Here is a 16,796-nt window from a genome sequence, read left to right as displayed (position 1 = left end):
AAGCATATGTATATCATCAATTGAGAAGGAAATATTTTGTGAAAAGGTGAACTGAGAGATTAATATGATCATTGAACTTCCACTATGTTGCCATTAGGACAATCATCAAAGTACACAAGGTGTCCAGCCTTTAGTACTATAATGACAAGCAATAGAACAATCAGTGGCATCCCACCAGACTTCTATCACAAAGACAGATAGTCTTTATCCCCTATATAAATAGGGTTGTTCACCTCAGTGATAACAAAGGATATAAACGATCAAGAAAGGTTACAAGAAGGGTTCAGAATTATAAAATTAAAAATATACAGAATGAGAAAGAAAATTATCCTCTGAACAATAGAGGTTTCTTTCAAAGAATAAAAAAAATAACTTTGAAAGTTTTGGATGACCAAAAAAAATGCCAACCAAAGGTGAACTAACATATTATCTCCCTTTAAATACTGGACATATCAACTTGTATCATATCTTCGGTGGTTTCTAACATGCGTTGCATATGTCCATCGGTCCGAGAGTGATAAATAATATTTATATTAAGCATTGTGCCCAAGCGTTCCTATAAACTCTTTTGAAATCGTGTGGTAAATTAAGGGTCAAAATATGATAATATCGAATAGGGACTCTGTGCCTCACTTTAACATCCCCTGTATATATACATTAATCAAGTTTATCAAAAGTATTTCTTTCACCGAATGAAAGTAAATTTTGTTAGTCGTTCTATAATATCCAAATCACATTATGATTAGCTCATGTCCTTGGTGCTCAGAATCTTTCTCTTGTCAATTCTGACTTATTATCTTCCATCAATTCTTCAGTCATTCACATTTCTTTTCCAACATTTTTAGTTGTATTTGTTTTTTGTACTTTGATTTATTTTCTAAACTAGGTCCTTATTTTCAATCTCATGTTGTCAACCTCATGAAAATAACCATCATTCTTACATTATTTCTTACTTAAACATCTGCTACATCATTTTTCTTTTCTGGGTGGTAAGGTATAGTACGACCATAATATTTAATAGCCTTTAACCATCTTCTTTGTCTCATATCCAGCTCCTTCTGAATAATGATGAATTTCCAATAATCAAATGTTCATCTCATCTAGTTAAATCTCCTTTTTATCAACAATGTCTTTATGTAATCCAATAGTATTTAATAAGTTCTCGAATAAAGTATTAAAATGGAATAATCCATTAGATAATGAACCAAGGATTTTAAACTATCTGTAGTGATTAATAAATTATTCTTAGTGCTTCTCTTACGCGCTCTCAATAAGCCCACATTTGTAAATATGCATTTCAAACTCCTGTAATATGGCTTCAAATTTTAAATACCTAACTATGGTTGCTAATTTCAAGTTATGGGAAGGGTATCTAGTTTACATTCCCTCATTTCCAAGAATTATAAATTATAATTTACTCGTATAGTATCAAAACACATCTTTGTCCTTTATAAGCGACATCACTCCCAATTATAAAATTCTAATCCCATCAAATAAAATGGTTACTGGTTCATAAATTGATAAGTGGATTTTATATCTACTTGGAACGCTTCATTACAAGCTTAAGTTGGTGTTTTGGACTCAAGTTATTGGTATTTTTGATATGTTTTTGCGTTATTGCATTTCAGGCATCAGTTAAATAAAGAAAGGAGATTTTCAAAGAAATATGATGAAAAGAGATCAGAATTTGTTACAACCGGCATTTTCGTGTAATATTATTTGTGAATTTGGTGAAATCTTAAAGCCGAATGTCAATATATTCAGTTATTGTATGCTTGTGTGAATGAAAATTTCTGCGTCCTAAATTTGCTTTATGTGGTATATGATTTTTTAAAGCAAAAGTATATTTATTTCTTTTATTTTTGATTTATAAGGAATATTCTAAACCTTGAATAAATTTCTTTTTAAAATTTATTTTATTCACAAATTTCAAAAGTGGTTTTATAAAATTTCTAAAAATCCAAGTTATTTTATGGTATAAATTTTATAATTTTTGAACTTGTATTTTATTTTATAAAAATAAATCTTTATAAATTTTAGTTGTGATAATTAGCAAATTACAAGGAAGCCCTTGCATGCAAACCACCCTTCCATTCTTTTCAAGGACAAAGAGGACATTTCCAAACCCACTAACTCATGAATTATTAGCCAAATTACCTCCTTGACCTTGCATGCAAGATAGCCTAACTCTAGCTGGAAGGATACCCTTGTCATTTCTCAAACCAACTCACATTATAGTAAAATCAAGACATAAAAACAAATTAAGGAAGTGATCACCACTTCACTTCACCCCACCACTTCACTCTCCTTTTCTTCCTCCCCCTCCCTCTCGGCTTTCTCCCCCTCCCCTCTCGGCAATTCCAAAAACCGAGCCCCATCCCCTTCTTTCTTCATTTCTTCACTCAAACAATCATCCTATAATCAAGTAATCTTACTCCTTACATGTTGTTCTTGTATATCTTAAAGAGTTTAGAGTAGAAAACTTATGTGTTGACCTTGCATGGTGGTGTTTTTGTTAAACTCCAAGTGAATATCCTTGATTCTTGTGAATTCAAGGCTTTCACCATGAGTTATAGTATCAAAGGGTTGAGAATGGCTAGACATGAGTATGCTACACTCATGAAAATGTTGTTTTCACCCTAATCCATTCGGCCATGACTTGATAGGAGCCGAATGGATGGTGTTTTGGTTGCCTTATTTCATTTTGTGTGTTTTTGTGATGATAACATGAAAATATTAGTGAAATCTTGGTAAAAACCTTAGAATGCTAGGTGGTCATTTAGATATAATCCATGATAGGCTTGCATGTTGAATTAAAATGAAAATTTATTTGGAAAGCATGTTGTTTTGGTTTGTAAGACTCGAAGTCATGCATGCATGTAGATTACTCTTGAAAATTTTGGAAGTTCTTGATCATTCGGATTGATATTTTGTTAGTAAACCTTAATTGTAGTTAAGTTAAGAAATTAATTAAGAATTGTGCTTCTTAAAATGTGATGTTATTTCGTTTATATTTATCATGAAGGTTAAAGTTGTTGTCCTCGAAAACTTGATGACTTGTAATTTGCGTAATATGATTTCCTTTGTTTTGCTATGTTGCGCTTTAGATAAGGATGATCTCAACTAAGTCAATTTTGAGTGTAAGGGAGTTGGTTCAGTAGATCACCATAGTCAAGTTATGGTTTGGGTATTTTGGTTGTTGGTGGTTGGGTTGTTGAGTGAGAACCTTGGAGAAAGGAGAGTCTTAGTTTCTGCAGAAAATCAGTTTGGTACCCTGAGGTTTAGAGTGAGTTTTGACCATGTCATTGTTGAGCACTTTGAGGCCCAAGCCACCAGAAGCTAGAATTAGGAGTATATAAAAGGTTTTAGGTGTTTGTTGGAGGTTTATAAGTCGTTTGGTTAGGTGCACGAGTGGAATCACAAAATCTGTGCAGCAGGGGACAGTTTTGTTGCAATTTATAAATAGGAAGTTTTGACCATGTCATGCGTAGGCCCTCCATAGACCCTGTTGGGCCTTAGTTAGAGGGAGCGTCAGAGGAGTTTTTCCAACCATAGTTCATAGGATATGAGTTAGAACCATGTGTCACAAGTTAGTTCAAGTCAGGGCGTTTTCTGCCCAGAAAAACAGGGGAACCATGGACTTTGAGCTTAGGCCCAAGGAGGCCCAAGCTTGGCCCTTGAGCCACATCAAGTTTGGGAGATGCCTTATGGTCAGAAGAGTCTAGTGTAGAAGTTTTGGAGGTAAACTTGTAGTTTAAGAGTGTCTAATGCGCTCAAGAAACCATAGATGTCATTCTGAAATTTACTCCAGTGAGCACTTTCACTTACCACATAGTTTTAGAGCACTTATGAGTGAGACCTAGGTTGAGCATTATGGTTTCAAGATAGTATAAAACCATTAGATTAAAAGGCCCAAGTGAGGGTCAATAGGTTTTGGATAGTTTAGTAAAGGCACATCGAGTTAGGAGGCCAAATTTGGAGACTTTGTCTAGTTTAGCGATCAAGTGACTTAAGTTGTGGGTCGAGATCATCCAAGCCAAGTGTGCATTATGGTATGTGTGATATTATCTGATATTAAAATATGATATGTGAGTATATGTGGCTATGTGTACTATTATATTTATAAGGTGAATATAAATTGAGTGCATATAGGCCTAAGTGCCATTTGTGTTTAATTTCGGGATGTAAATAGGTTAAGTTGGTGAGAATATATTATAATGAGGATTATTATTATTTATGTAGGATCTCGAGACGAGGGTAAACTTGCCATAAAGGTCGAGTAAAGCTTCCAGTTGCTCCTACCAGCCAGACTAGACCAGCCTTTCTCAAGGCAAGTAATTCAACCTATTTTTCCTTTACACTGCAAATGTGTGTTAATTAGTTCATATATTGATGCGAGTATCCTGAGTAATCTTGATATACTAGAACCAAGTGATTCTTAAATCTATCTTCGTATTATATAGAAATGCCATGAACCCTCAATTTCATATTGCAAGTAGATCGAAGGTCGTGTCATGCTAGTACATCAAAGTAATTGGAATGCCATGATAAATATAAAGATTTGTTATAATACTTGTTTGATCCTCTTGATCAACATACTATTGATTCCTAAAATCTTGACATCTCACCCTAATGCTTGAACCCCAATAGAAACCTTACCATGATACTTAAAAACCAGATATTCTTTGGAGTTGTTCATTATTGTTTGATAACCCTGTCCTTACCCTAAACTTTGACATCCTGATATACCTTAAGCTAATGATCACTTTCTTTATACCTTAACACCTCTGGTATGCTTGTAACTCTTGATGCTTATCTTCTTGATGTTATAATACCTATACCTTGTCTACAATCCTTGCTTTAAGCCTAGTTCGGCATTATTCTTTCATATTATCCAATATCCTTTCTAGAACATCTTGTTAAAGTTCTTGTACATGGAAACTTTTCAATTACCCTAAATAAAGTAAAGTCTAATGGATCATGGCCCTGATATTTTGTGACATATTTCCAGTGATTCAAATTTGATCTATAATCCCTTGATAAAAATGTTTACTACTTAAGAGATTTTATTATTAATCGGCATCAGTTTTTGAAATAAATAAAATATGGATTTTTAATCCCAAAGGGGGATAAATGTTTTCTTAGATAGTGGATCTGGACTGAGACGCGAGTCCTTTCCATATTTATATTTTAGGCTTAAAAGTTGCCCAGGGATCCCATTAATGTTTTAGAACCCAGTGAGGTTCGGGATTACATCGCGGCTGATCACCGGCTGTAATCCGTAGCGTCATAAAATGATTTTGATTAAGAAATGATTTTGAAAAATATTTTGAATCAAGCAAATGATGCCATCACCCAAATTTTTATCTCTTGTTAGTATTGGTTATGTCTACGCATTGTCATTCTTATATATATCTCGATTTATGCTTTGTACCGTATTGTTTAGCACTTGTTGAGCATTTGGCTCACTCCTTACTTTACCCTGATATTACAGCTAGCAGCTATGGTTAGATTCAAGCCGACAACACGTAAGACCTATGACGCCGATGCGTATGTCCGAGCTCAGGTAGAATAAGAGATAGTTTTGTGTGAGGACTCGATATTAAAATCAGTTGTAATAGATGGTAGTGTTGGGCTGTTCCAAACCCTAAAATGTAAGATCTTGGATTCCGTTATGATTACTTTCTTTTAAATATTGTAATAGTTATATTTATTTTGTTAGTTAAGTTGGGGGTGTGACAGAATTGGAAGCTTAGGACATTCTCAAGTTGTAGAGAATCTTGTTAGCTCCGCGTGGGAAGTTGAATCACCTAATTCTGACGAGCAGAACTCAAGATACAACCAAAAGAAGAACTGCCAGAATTTTTCCAGAATGTCAGCGCGGCCGCGCCAGAACCAGCACGCCCGTGCCGCTTAAATCACTATTCCAGCGCGGCCGTGCCCAAAAACAGCGCGCCCGCGTCCGGTTTCTGCCCCAAAATCCTAATTTTAGTCGAAATTGAGGATTTTGAGAGTCCTGGTCATCCTGGAGCCTATATATATCAATAAAAAGACGTTTTCAATAACAAGGAGACCTGGGAGAGCAATAAGAAGCCCTAGAGAGTATGAGAAGGCTATGGAGAAGAAGACTTTTGTTTTCTTTAATATAGTTGATACTTGGATGCTTGTTTTCGATTTGTTCTTGAACCTCAATACTCTTATATTATTTATTATCATGCTTTCATTGGAACCCATGGTGATGATGAGTTTGATTATAAATTAATCATTATCGTGGGGTTCTAGCGGATTTATTTATGGATTTATTTAGTTAAATTATTTCGATACCTTAGTGTGTGGTGATTGTATGATAACCTAGTATTGGTTGTGCTTATTCGTCTTATGTGCATAGCTAACATATAAGATGGCGTGTTAATCTCTATTGAAGCGACAATGAATATAGAGGTTTAGAACTTGCCATGCTAGCATAGGTTCATGTGTTATTGTTATGCATGATTTGTAGGTAATTTTAACATTCTTACTTGCCCTATGTAATCATGATATATACTTGCGCATTAAACCGTTATGTTTTCAATTCTTATAGACATATAAGGACTAAGCATAATTGGTGTCTATTCAACTTCTATCTCTTTTGTGGATGCTTGGTAGTAGGGTATTCGTACAACGAAAGTTGGCGTTTACTACTTTCGTGTTATCTGATCAGTGTCATCACCATTACATGCTAAGGTTAAGAACAAAAAGGCTATTGAATGAAATATTTAATGAATTTAGGATCCCATGTTTGTCATATATATTAATTCAACCATTCTTGTTCTTTTAGCTATAATTGTTAATTTAATTTTTAGTTATAAACAATCTCAATTTGTTATTTATCTTGGCATTGAGCGATAATCATACATTGTTATATAGGTGCATAAATTGAACTTAACCTAAACCAGTCTCTGTGGGAACAAATCTAATTTATATCTTATACTACTTGCAAACGCGTATACTTGCGTGTATTATTAGCGCGTGTTAACGTCCTACCAAGTTTTTGGCGCCACTGTCGGGGACTCGGTGTTGTTAATTTTTTAGTTTATGTGCTTATCATTAGTGGTTGTTAAAGTTCACTGACTCGGATTCTTTTACTTTCACGGTTTATTTGTTTGTTTTTCAGGTACTCATTACAATGGGAGATCGAGCAGCACAAACGAAAGCCTTGATGGATTTTTCTCAACCCAAGATCAATGACATTCAATCTAGCATTGTCAAGCCAGCTATCACAGCTAATACCTTTGAGATCAAGCCTGTCATAATTTAGTGGGTGCAGAATTCAATCCAGTTTGGGGGTTCTCCAACGGAAGATTCCAATATGCACATTAGGGATTTCTTTGAGATCTGCGACATCTTCAAGTTCAACGGTGTTTCCGAAGATGCTGTAAAGCTAAGAATATTCCCATTCTCTCTAAGGGACAAGGCTTAGAGCTGGTTACACTCTCTACCAGCAGGTTCAATTACTACTTTGGAAGATCTTGCTCAAAAGTTTCTCACTAAATTCTTCCCTATGGCAAAGACAACTGCAATCAGGAATGCTCTTACTCAATTTGTGTAGCAATTAGGAGAATCTTTATATGAAGCTTGGGAGCGCTACAAGCAGATGCTTAGAAAGTGTCCTCATCATGGAATGCCTGATTGGATGATCATCAATTGTTTTTATAATGGTTTGGGAGCACAGTCCAGACCCATGCTCGATGTAGCATCAGGTGGAGCCTTATGGGCTAAGAGCAATGATGAAGCTTATAATCTAATTGAACTGATGGATGCTAATGAATATCAATATCCAAGCCATAGATTGCCATAGAGCAAGGTAGCAGGAATTCTAGAAGTGGATACATCTACGGCTATCACTGCACAACTAAAGGCGTTGTCTATGAAGATCGATTCATTAGTTAACTATGGAGTTCATCAGAGGATGAGTGTTTCTGAGCTTTGTGGAGGTTCGCATGTGATAGAGCAATGCACTATATCTAGCGAATCAACTCAGTTTATGAGCAACTTTCAGAGATCGCAGTAACCAGTTCCAAACACTTATCATCTTGACAACTGGAATCATTATAACTTCAGCTGGAGCAATAATCAAATTGCAGTACAATAGCCTTATCAGCAGTTTGGATCCAATCAATTTAATCCTCTTAGTTTTCAGCAACAGTATGCACCAATATAACAACTCCAACTTCAACACTTCCCGCATGGAAGTGTCGGTTAATCTGCTAATGAAAAATCTGAATTGGAGGAGTTGAGGCTTATGTGCAAAAACTAGGCTCTTATATGAAAAATCCAGTCTGAGTCTATCAAGACTCTGGAGAATCAAATAGGTCAATTTGCTAACGCCTTATTGAATCGACCACCAGGAATGCTTCCTAGTGATATATAAGCCAATATAGGCAAGAGGGAAGTTGAAGAACATGTAAACGCCATCACCTTGAGGTCTGGAAGGGTCGCAAGTCCCTAAATTCAGCAAGATGAAGAATCTGAAAATTCTATCCAGAATGTAGGTGCGTCTGCACCCTTGCCAATTCCAGAAAATGAGATTGTGGCTGAAGAAGAAGTGTAGAAGGAAGTAGAGGTGGAACCAAGGAATACTACTGTGAAACACACTCCTCCTGACGGTAATACAGGGGAGAAACAGATCTATCCTCCACCTCCTTTTCCTAAGAGGCTGCAGAAGAAAAAACTGGATAAGCAGTTTGAGAAGTTTCTGGAGGTGTTCAAGAAACTTCATATCAACATGCCTTTCGCTGAAGCACTTGAACAAAAGCCTAGCTATGTGAAGTTTATGAAAGTTATTCTCTCTGAAAGGTGAAGCTTGATGACTTAGAGACCGTTGCTCTTACGGAGGAATGCAATGCAGTTCTACAACAGAAGTTGCCTTCGAAGCTTAAAGATCTTGGAAGCTTCACTATTCCTTGCACCATCGGAAACTTGTCATTCGACAAGTGTTTATGTAATTTCGGAGCTAGCATCAATCTGATGCCCTTGTGTATCTTCAAGAAGCTTGGTCTACCTGATCCGAAACTGGCATACATGTCATTGCAACTACCTGATCATTCCATCACTTAGCCGCGAGGAATTGTGGAGGATGTGTTGGTTAAGGTGGACAAACTTATCTTTCCTGCTGACTTTGTAATTATTGACTTTGAGGAGGATAAGAAGATTCCCATTATCTTGGGGAGACCATTCTTAGCTACTGGCCAAACTATGATCGATGTGCAAAAAGGAGAGCTTACGATGAAGGTTCACGATCAAAAGGTCACTTTTAATGTGTTCAAGGAAATAAAGTTATCCACAGCTAAAGACGACTTCTTTAAATTAGAGTGGGTCGACTCTGTCATGAATTCAGAGCCTGGGCAATTGCCAAAGTCAGTACCTTAGAGAGATCCTTAATAGGGGAATCAGTTATTGAAGATGAAGAAGGAGCAGAGAAAATGCAGGTTTTGAATGCACCTCCATGGAAGAGGAAGTTGGATATGCCATTCGATTCTCTTGGGTTAGCAGAGCTGAAAATTTCTCACGAGCGTTTTGAACCATCTATTAAAGAAGTTCCCACACTTGAGCTCAACTGACTACCAGATCACGTGAGTTATTCATTCTTAGGTCCTCCCCATGATAAGGGGTTGGGATATATTTTTGATGATGTAGAGAGTGGTTGAACGGATCTTCCCGTGCCTACAAAGGGTTCTTCTCATGTGCAGTAGGTAGTTGATAAGACTGGTATTGGTGATGAACAGTACAGGCGAGTGACTAGGCATATGGTGGCCATGCATGACATTCACCGTCATTTTGCTGCAGATTTGACACATGATTTGGGCACTATTTTTCGAGCCACTGGTGTCGAGGTTGATTGGCCACATGATCCTCCACCCGAGGAGGGTGATCTTTCCGGCGACTAAGTATGCCTGAAATCCTTATTATTACCTTCAATGAGGACATTGAAAATTTTAAGTTTGGGGGTGATAATGTAAGGATTAGTTTGTGTGTGTCCATAAAGTTCATATAGATTAATGTTGCATATAGTTGTATTTCATTCATAATTTTGCATGATTGTTCATATAGGACATATTTGTTTATTTTTTATGTGTTTTGATATAGTTGCATTTGCATGCATATAACATGATCCCTTAGGTTGAGCTATTTCTGATTGATTTTTTGATGTTGATGTGAGTGTAGTGATGACGAATAAAGGGATGTTTAAGTCCTAATAAATTAATTTGCATGCCAAAAACAAAAAAAATTCACAAAGTCTTATAGGGTTGCTTTTGATCTAGATCATGATCATACTTATTTGTTGTTGAGATTTAATCACTTGGTTATATTTAGAATTTTTTCTATTCTTGTAATGACATAAGAACACTAATTTTTAAACTGGAGAAAAACTTGGATTTTATTGCTTGTTATGAATAAGGCTAGGCGCCAAATGGCTAGTAGCTGACTCATATTTTATGAGTAGTCTAGGGTTGAATGAGATGGAGCGAAACACACTCATTCATAAATTGTTGAAAAAAAGAGAGAAAAATAAGAAAAAAAAAGAAAGAAAAGAAAAAAATATATGTGTTTATGCATAATTGATCAAGAGTGAGCTCTTTAGTACTCGAGTTATTAAGTTCTAGGGGACTTTGTGCCTAGTGACCTAAGGCTTTTATAGTTTGGGATCCGCTAACCTAACGCTCACTACATGGGTATTATTGTAGAAGTCTTTTGGGACCTCATTCATTGCACGATCAAATAAGCATATGTGCTATGTGTTCAATAATAGCGTGAATCCTTGTATAACTCTAGTAGAATGAAGCTGTTATGAGTCATTATGCGTTTATCATCTATTCTGTTCATAAACTTGTGATAATTTTGATGAAAGATAGATTATGGTTATTGATCTAGTGTCGAGAGTATATCCATCAAGCATTTACTCATGGGTTGGTTTTTGGGGTTTATTCGAACTTTGTTTAGAGTCATTGCATTCATAGAGACATTAATTTATTCATTTGGTTATGGTTATTCTGAGGGGATCGATTGCATCATCATTTAGTTGCATTCACATAATTGCATTCATGCATTAGGTTTGTTTTGTAGTTTTGAGTCTGTTTATGCTTGAGGACAAACATCAATTCAAGTTTGGGGGTGTGATAAGTGGATTTTATATCTACTTGGAACGCTTCATTACAAGCTTAAGTTGGTGTTTTGGACTCAAGTTGTTGGCATTTTTGATGTATTTTTGCGTTATTGTATTTCAGGCATCAGTTAAATGAAGAAATGAGCTTTTCAAAGAAATATACTAAAAAGAGATCATAATTGGAAGCTTAGGTCATTCTCAAGTTGTGTATAATCTCGTTAGCTTCGCGTGGGCAGTTGAATCACCTAATTCTGACGAGCTGAACTCAAGATACGGCCAAAAGAAGAATTGTCAGAATATTTCCAGAATGTCAGCGCAGCCGCGCCAGAACCAGCGCGCCCGCGCCGCGCCAGAACCAGCGCGCCCGCGCCGCTAAAATCACTATTCCTGCGCGTCTGCGCCCGAAAACAGCGCGTCTGCGCCCGGTTTTTGGCCCAGAATCCTGATTTTAGTTGAAATTGAAGATTTTGTGAGTCATGGTCATCCTAGAGCCTATATATATCAATAAAAAGACGTTTTTAATAACAAGGAGACCTGGGAGAGGAATAAGAAGACCTAGAGAGCACGAGAAGGCTACAGAGAAGAAGACTTTTGTTTTCTTTAATATAGTTGATACTTGGATTCTTGTTTTCAATTTATTCTTGAACCTTAATACTCTTATATTATTTATTATCATGCTTTCATTGGAACCCATGGTGATGATGAGTTTGATTATGAACTATCGTTATCGTGGGGTTCTAGCGGATTTGTTTAGTTAAATTGTTTCGATACCTTAGTGTGTGGTTATTATATGATAACCTAGTATTGGTTGTGCTTATTTGTCTTATGTGCGTAGCTAACATATAAGATAGTGTGTTAATCTCTATTGAAGCGATAGTAAATATAGAAGTTTAGAACTTGCCATGCTAGCATAGGTTCATGTGTTATTGTTATGCATGATTCGTAGGTAATTTTAACCATCTTACTTTCCCTATGTAATCACGATAGATAACTTGCGCATTAAACCGTTATGTTTTCAATTCTTATAGACATATAAGGACTAAGCATAATTGGTGTCTATTCAACTTCTATCTCTTTTGTGGATGCTTGGTATTAGGGTATTCGTACAACGAAAGATGGCAATTACTAGCTTCGTGTTATCTGATTATTGTCATCGCCATTACATGCTAAGGTTAAGAACAAAAAGGCTATTGAATGAAGTGTTATAATGAAGTTAAGATCCCAGATTTGTCATATATATTAATTCAACCATTCTTGTTCTCTTAGTTATAATTGTTAGTTTAATTCTTAGTTATAAACAATCTCAATTTGTTATTTGTCTTAGCATTGAGCGATAATCATACATTGTTGCATAGGTGTATAAATAGAACTTAACCTAAACCAGTCTATGTGGGAACGAATCTGATTTATATCTTATACTACTTGTGAACGCGTATACTTGCGTGTATTATTAGCGCGTGTTAACGTCCTAACATAAATCAATCTCTTATTAACACTTGAAAGCTTTTTCTCGCACTCAGTGGTCCTTTAAATTTTTTTCTCATTATTTCTTATATGTTAGGTTAAGGGCATGACTATCTTTAGACAATCTTGTTAAACAAAATAAATTCTTTCTTTGGAATCTTAATTTGGTGGCTCATACTTTGCTACTACTTCTTCGTTTTCCAGGTCTGTGGAAATTCTTTCAAAACATACCTAAAAAAACATTTCTAAATCGAATTTTGAAATATTATATTCAACTTTCTTTCTTCGCAGGGTTCCTAAAATCGAACCTAAGGTAGTTAGGTATTCTATGTCTTCTCCAGGAAATTTCAAATATATTAATGTGTCATTCATAAATAATCACAAATTATCCAATTACGTTTTGGGGTAAGTCATTCACTAGCTCCATAAACACGTCTGAACTGAATTAATAAAAATGATATCACTAAAACTCATTTTGTCTGTATTTTGTCCCGAATGTCACCTTTAGAACGACTTCTATATTTATCTTTGACCAATGATAACCTGTTCATAAATAAATCTTACAAAATAATCAACTCTATTTTTTTTTGCTTAAATAAATTCTTAATCCTTAGACGTGGATACTTGTCTTTAACCGTCAACTTATTTGATTTTCTGCTATAAATACACGATTTCACATATCCATCTTCCTTCTTTATAAATAGAAATGTTGCTCCTTATTGAAATAGACTAACCTTAATTGATCATTTATTAAATATTTCTGGTGACTTAGTTACCAATTCGTTCACTTATGATGAGTGTTGTTCAATAGCTGTCTAAAATGGTTGTTATCACTGGGTAGTATCTAAGAAAAAATTAATTCTCCGTCAACTAGTAATCCTTGTAATCCATTAGGAAATACATCCTTAAACTCATTAATCACATAAATCTCCTTAAGGTTAGATTGTTGATTTCCCTTTTTTTCTAAATTTAAAACATATACAGAGTAAACTTGACACCCTTGGGGTAAAAATCCTTTAGACTGAATCTTTAATACAATTTCTTGGGTCCACTTATGTTCACATAACATCGGTCCATTATTACTATATAATCCATACATTAGTTATTCTGAGTATCATAGCTAGTTATCTACTCCATTCTTTATATTTAATAAGATTCTCCAATCTTAATCATAATAAAATCATTATCAAATAGTCGTCCTTGGATCTCCATCATAAGACACTCAATTTACTAAAAGGATTTCATGATTCGCAAATTTTACCGTCATAATTTCGCCGAGTGGAATTGTCTATATTCTCAACTAATTTCTCGTATTAGTATATATTCATTTTACGAGGACCTGAATTCATCAACAAACAAATCAAATCGATGTCATCTAGAGCATTTCTCGCCATCATTTTTTAAGGTGCAAGGGGTAAGTTGTTTTGTTATTATAGTTATTTCTGCTTGGGGGAGGTCATAAACCTTGGTACTAGATTCTCCCTTCGAGTTTTATTGCACCTATGCACATAATGGGCTTTTTTCTTTTCACAATAACAACAATTAATCATCTTTTTATATTTTCTTCCATAGCTATAACATGTGAAAATATTTCAATGGCAATGTCCTCAATTCTTCTTCCTGTAAATCATACACTCTTGTAACGTGGGTCTCTTTGGATCTAACTTATTGTCTTAAGTCACTTAATACATATATGATATTGTTGTTGACAACATAATTAAAGAGGTATGCGATGACACACAACTGTATTTTCAGCATGATGAAGAATAAACACCAGAGGTAATTATAGTAAATCTACTCACCCGTATGCATAATATATAAATTCTAAAATATTTTTCATTTGTATGATATCTTAGATTTTGCTGACATGCCTTAAAGAATCAATCGATGACTGCAAGGCATAAAAAGAGAAATGCATGTTAAATTTTACATAGGCTATTAGCTATCGTACAAAATTGAGTTTATTTGAAATGCTACGAAGGAAGTTCATAAGAATAAATGAGAAAGCTAGTGATTTTGTAGCTAAAAAATGGTGCATCAAAATATTAACCATCACATGATGTTATCAGTTTTTCCATAAGGTATTTTTAAACAAACGCTGGAACAACTTAATAATGTTCAGGAAAATATGACCTTGACGTATGGATTATGGTCAATTCAGATGTGCACTGCAAAAAGTGAGTTTGTTTGTCTATGTTAAGCTCATTTGTTAAAGTTCAATTTTTTCTTCATGATCACATGTTTTTTTTTTAATTATCAATGTTGTATATTTCAAGCGGAAAGAAGTTATATGTTGCAAAAAAGACATACAATCAATGAACTTTGGTGAGTTTATTAAGAGTCCAGTAATAGATAGTTGGACTTGTTACCTGAATCTGTGCGAGAACGAAATCAGGATAGGACTTACCAAGAGAGTTTTTGCAGCTCGCATAACACGGTGAATATAAAAATAAATAATACCTTTATCTAAACTCAACATATTTAATAGTTGTTTACTTTATGATCCATATTTTTTTGCAGCAAGGAATTGTGAATTCTTCTAAACAAATACCATTCGTGATTATTAATAGTTTATTTGAAGAAAAACTTGATCATATTTTTCATGAATTTAAGTTACGGATGGAAGATATTAATACGATAATGATGATTTTTCAATAAACTAATTAATTATAAATAATTGCATTAAATTCCTGATACGATTTATTCTACAATTTGAAGGTGTTTTTTCCTGATGATCACTCGTAATCATCTTTACGTTGTATGTTACAATCTTATTAACTCCGTATTTGAAATATTGGACAATAGGAAATCCGACAAAATATCATATGAGTTGTATGGAGAGCAGATTTTTAAATTGATATAAGTATAATACTAATTTGTTCTCTACTACGATGTCTAATATTTTTTTATAGACAATATACATGATTTCATATTTATTAATAGCATTTTTATGACAATTACAACATAAGCACTTTATTACATACTTGAAGAATAAAAAATATGAAAAATATATGGAGTTTAGAAACTTGCTTCCGGAGCGACTTGACATGGAATGGAAAAAAAAATTTAATGATGTTGATTGTGGTATTTTTACAATGCGTCATACGGAGTCTTATATGGGAGGAGGATCTCAAAACTGGAATTCAAAAATGCTACCTGAAAGTGTAAGTGTTACAACATATTTGCAAATCATTAATGTTAACAAATTTTAACAGATATTTTTCTCAATTTATATTTGCAGTATTCACAGATGATGCAGTTGAATAAATTACGTATTGAAGTTGTCGATGCCCTTCTTTATAGCATATATAACGAGCGATGTTCAATTTTTTTTAATTTGTTCCTTCGGCAGCATATCTCATGGATACGATAAGAAGAATATACATTTATTAGTAAGATAATTTAATTTTGTGGTTCTTTTCCAAGAATAAATTGGTGAATTTTTTTATTATCGATAAACATGTAAAACTTATTATGTATCTTAAAATGTTGTATTGTAATTTTTTCAAATTATGTTATTATCTCGTTTAAGGGTAAATATCTGACAGCATTATATGTACAATAAATTATTTAATGTGTTTAAACTTGTTTAGAGTGAATATCTCGAGACTGAAAATTAGTTAATGTGTTTTTTGAATTTAGTGAGAGCAAAAATACAATCTCTCCATTATGAATGGGAAATTAAAAAAAATACAATATCTCCATTATGTCTCATTTAGTACAAAATTCCATATATGAGCTGTAAAAATCTTTAATTAATTTGGGCAATCATATAATAGCAATTAAAAAGGAATTAGGTTGAGTTAACCCATCCTTGGCATCCTATATATACCTCGTGTTTTATATTGTTATTCACAATACTAGTTCTTAAAAAACACCCGGTAATTTGTGAATCATTTTTTAATAGAGTTACTTTAGTCTTCTTATGAGACGTGGATGGATCGTTCTCACATTAAAGTTTATGTTCTTTATTAATTTCAAACTCTTTTGCAGTTTAATGATATTGGAAATTATGGATGGTGGGACGACAACAAACTCAAAGGTCAACATAAATTAATGTTGGAAATAATACTAACTATTACAGCAACATAGAGGCAATTATATATTGTATTTAGCAAGGCAATGCCAAGATAATAGTTAACGCAACAAAGCATGTAGGTAAACAATAGACATAACAGTAATTGAAATA

General features: G+C 34.2%; 1 non-coding gene across 1 annotated transcript; it reads right to left on the bottom strand.

Annotated features, from left to right (window-relative positions):
• Positions 1 to 7,555: 7,555 nt before the first annotated feature.
• Positions 7,556 to 7,662, bottom strand: LOC141721880 (small nucleolar RNA R71). The gene has a single exon (XR_012574923.1). It is a non-coding gene; the product is annotated as a small nucleolar RNA R71 (small nucleolar RNA).
• Between the last annotated feature and the right edge of the window lie 9,134 nt (positions 7,663 to 16,796).

This window comes from Apium graveolens, chromosome 4, assembly GCF_009905375.1.
Source record: "Apium graveolens cultivar Ventura chromosome 4, ASM990537v1, whole genome shotgun sequence".
NCBI classification, from domain to species: domain Eukaryota; kingdom Viridiplantae; phylum Streptophyta; class Magnoliopsida; order Apiales; family Apiaceae; genus Apium; species Apium graveolens.
This window is presented reverse-complemented; position numbering and strand designations above follow the sequence as displayed.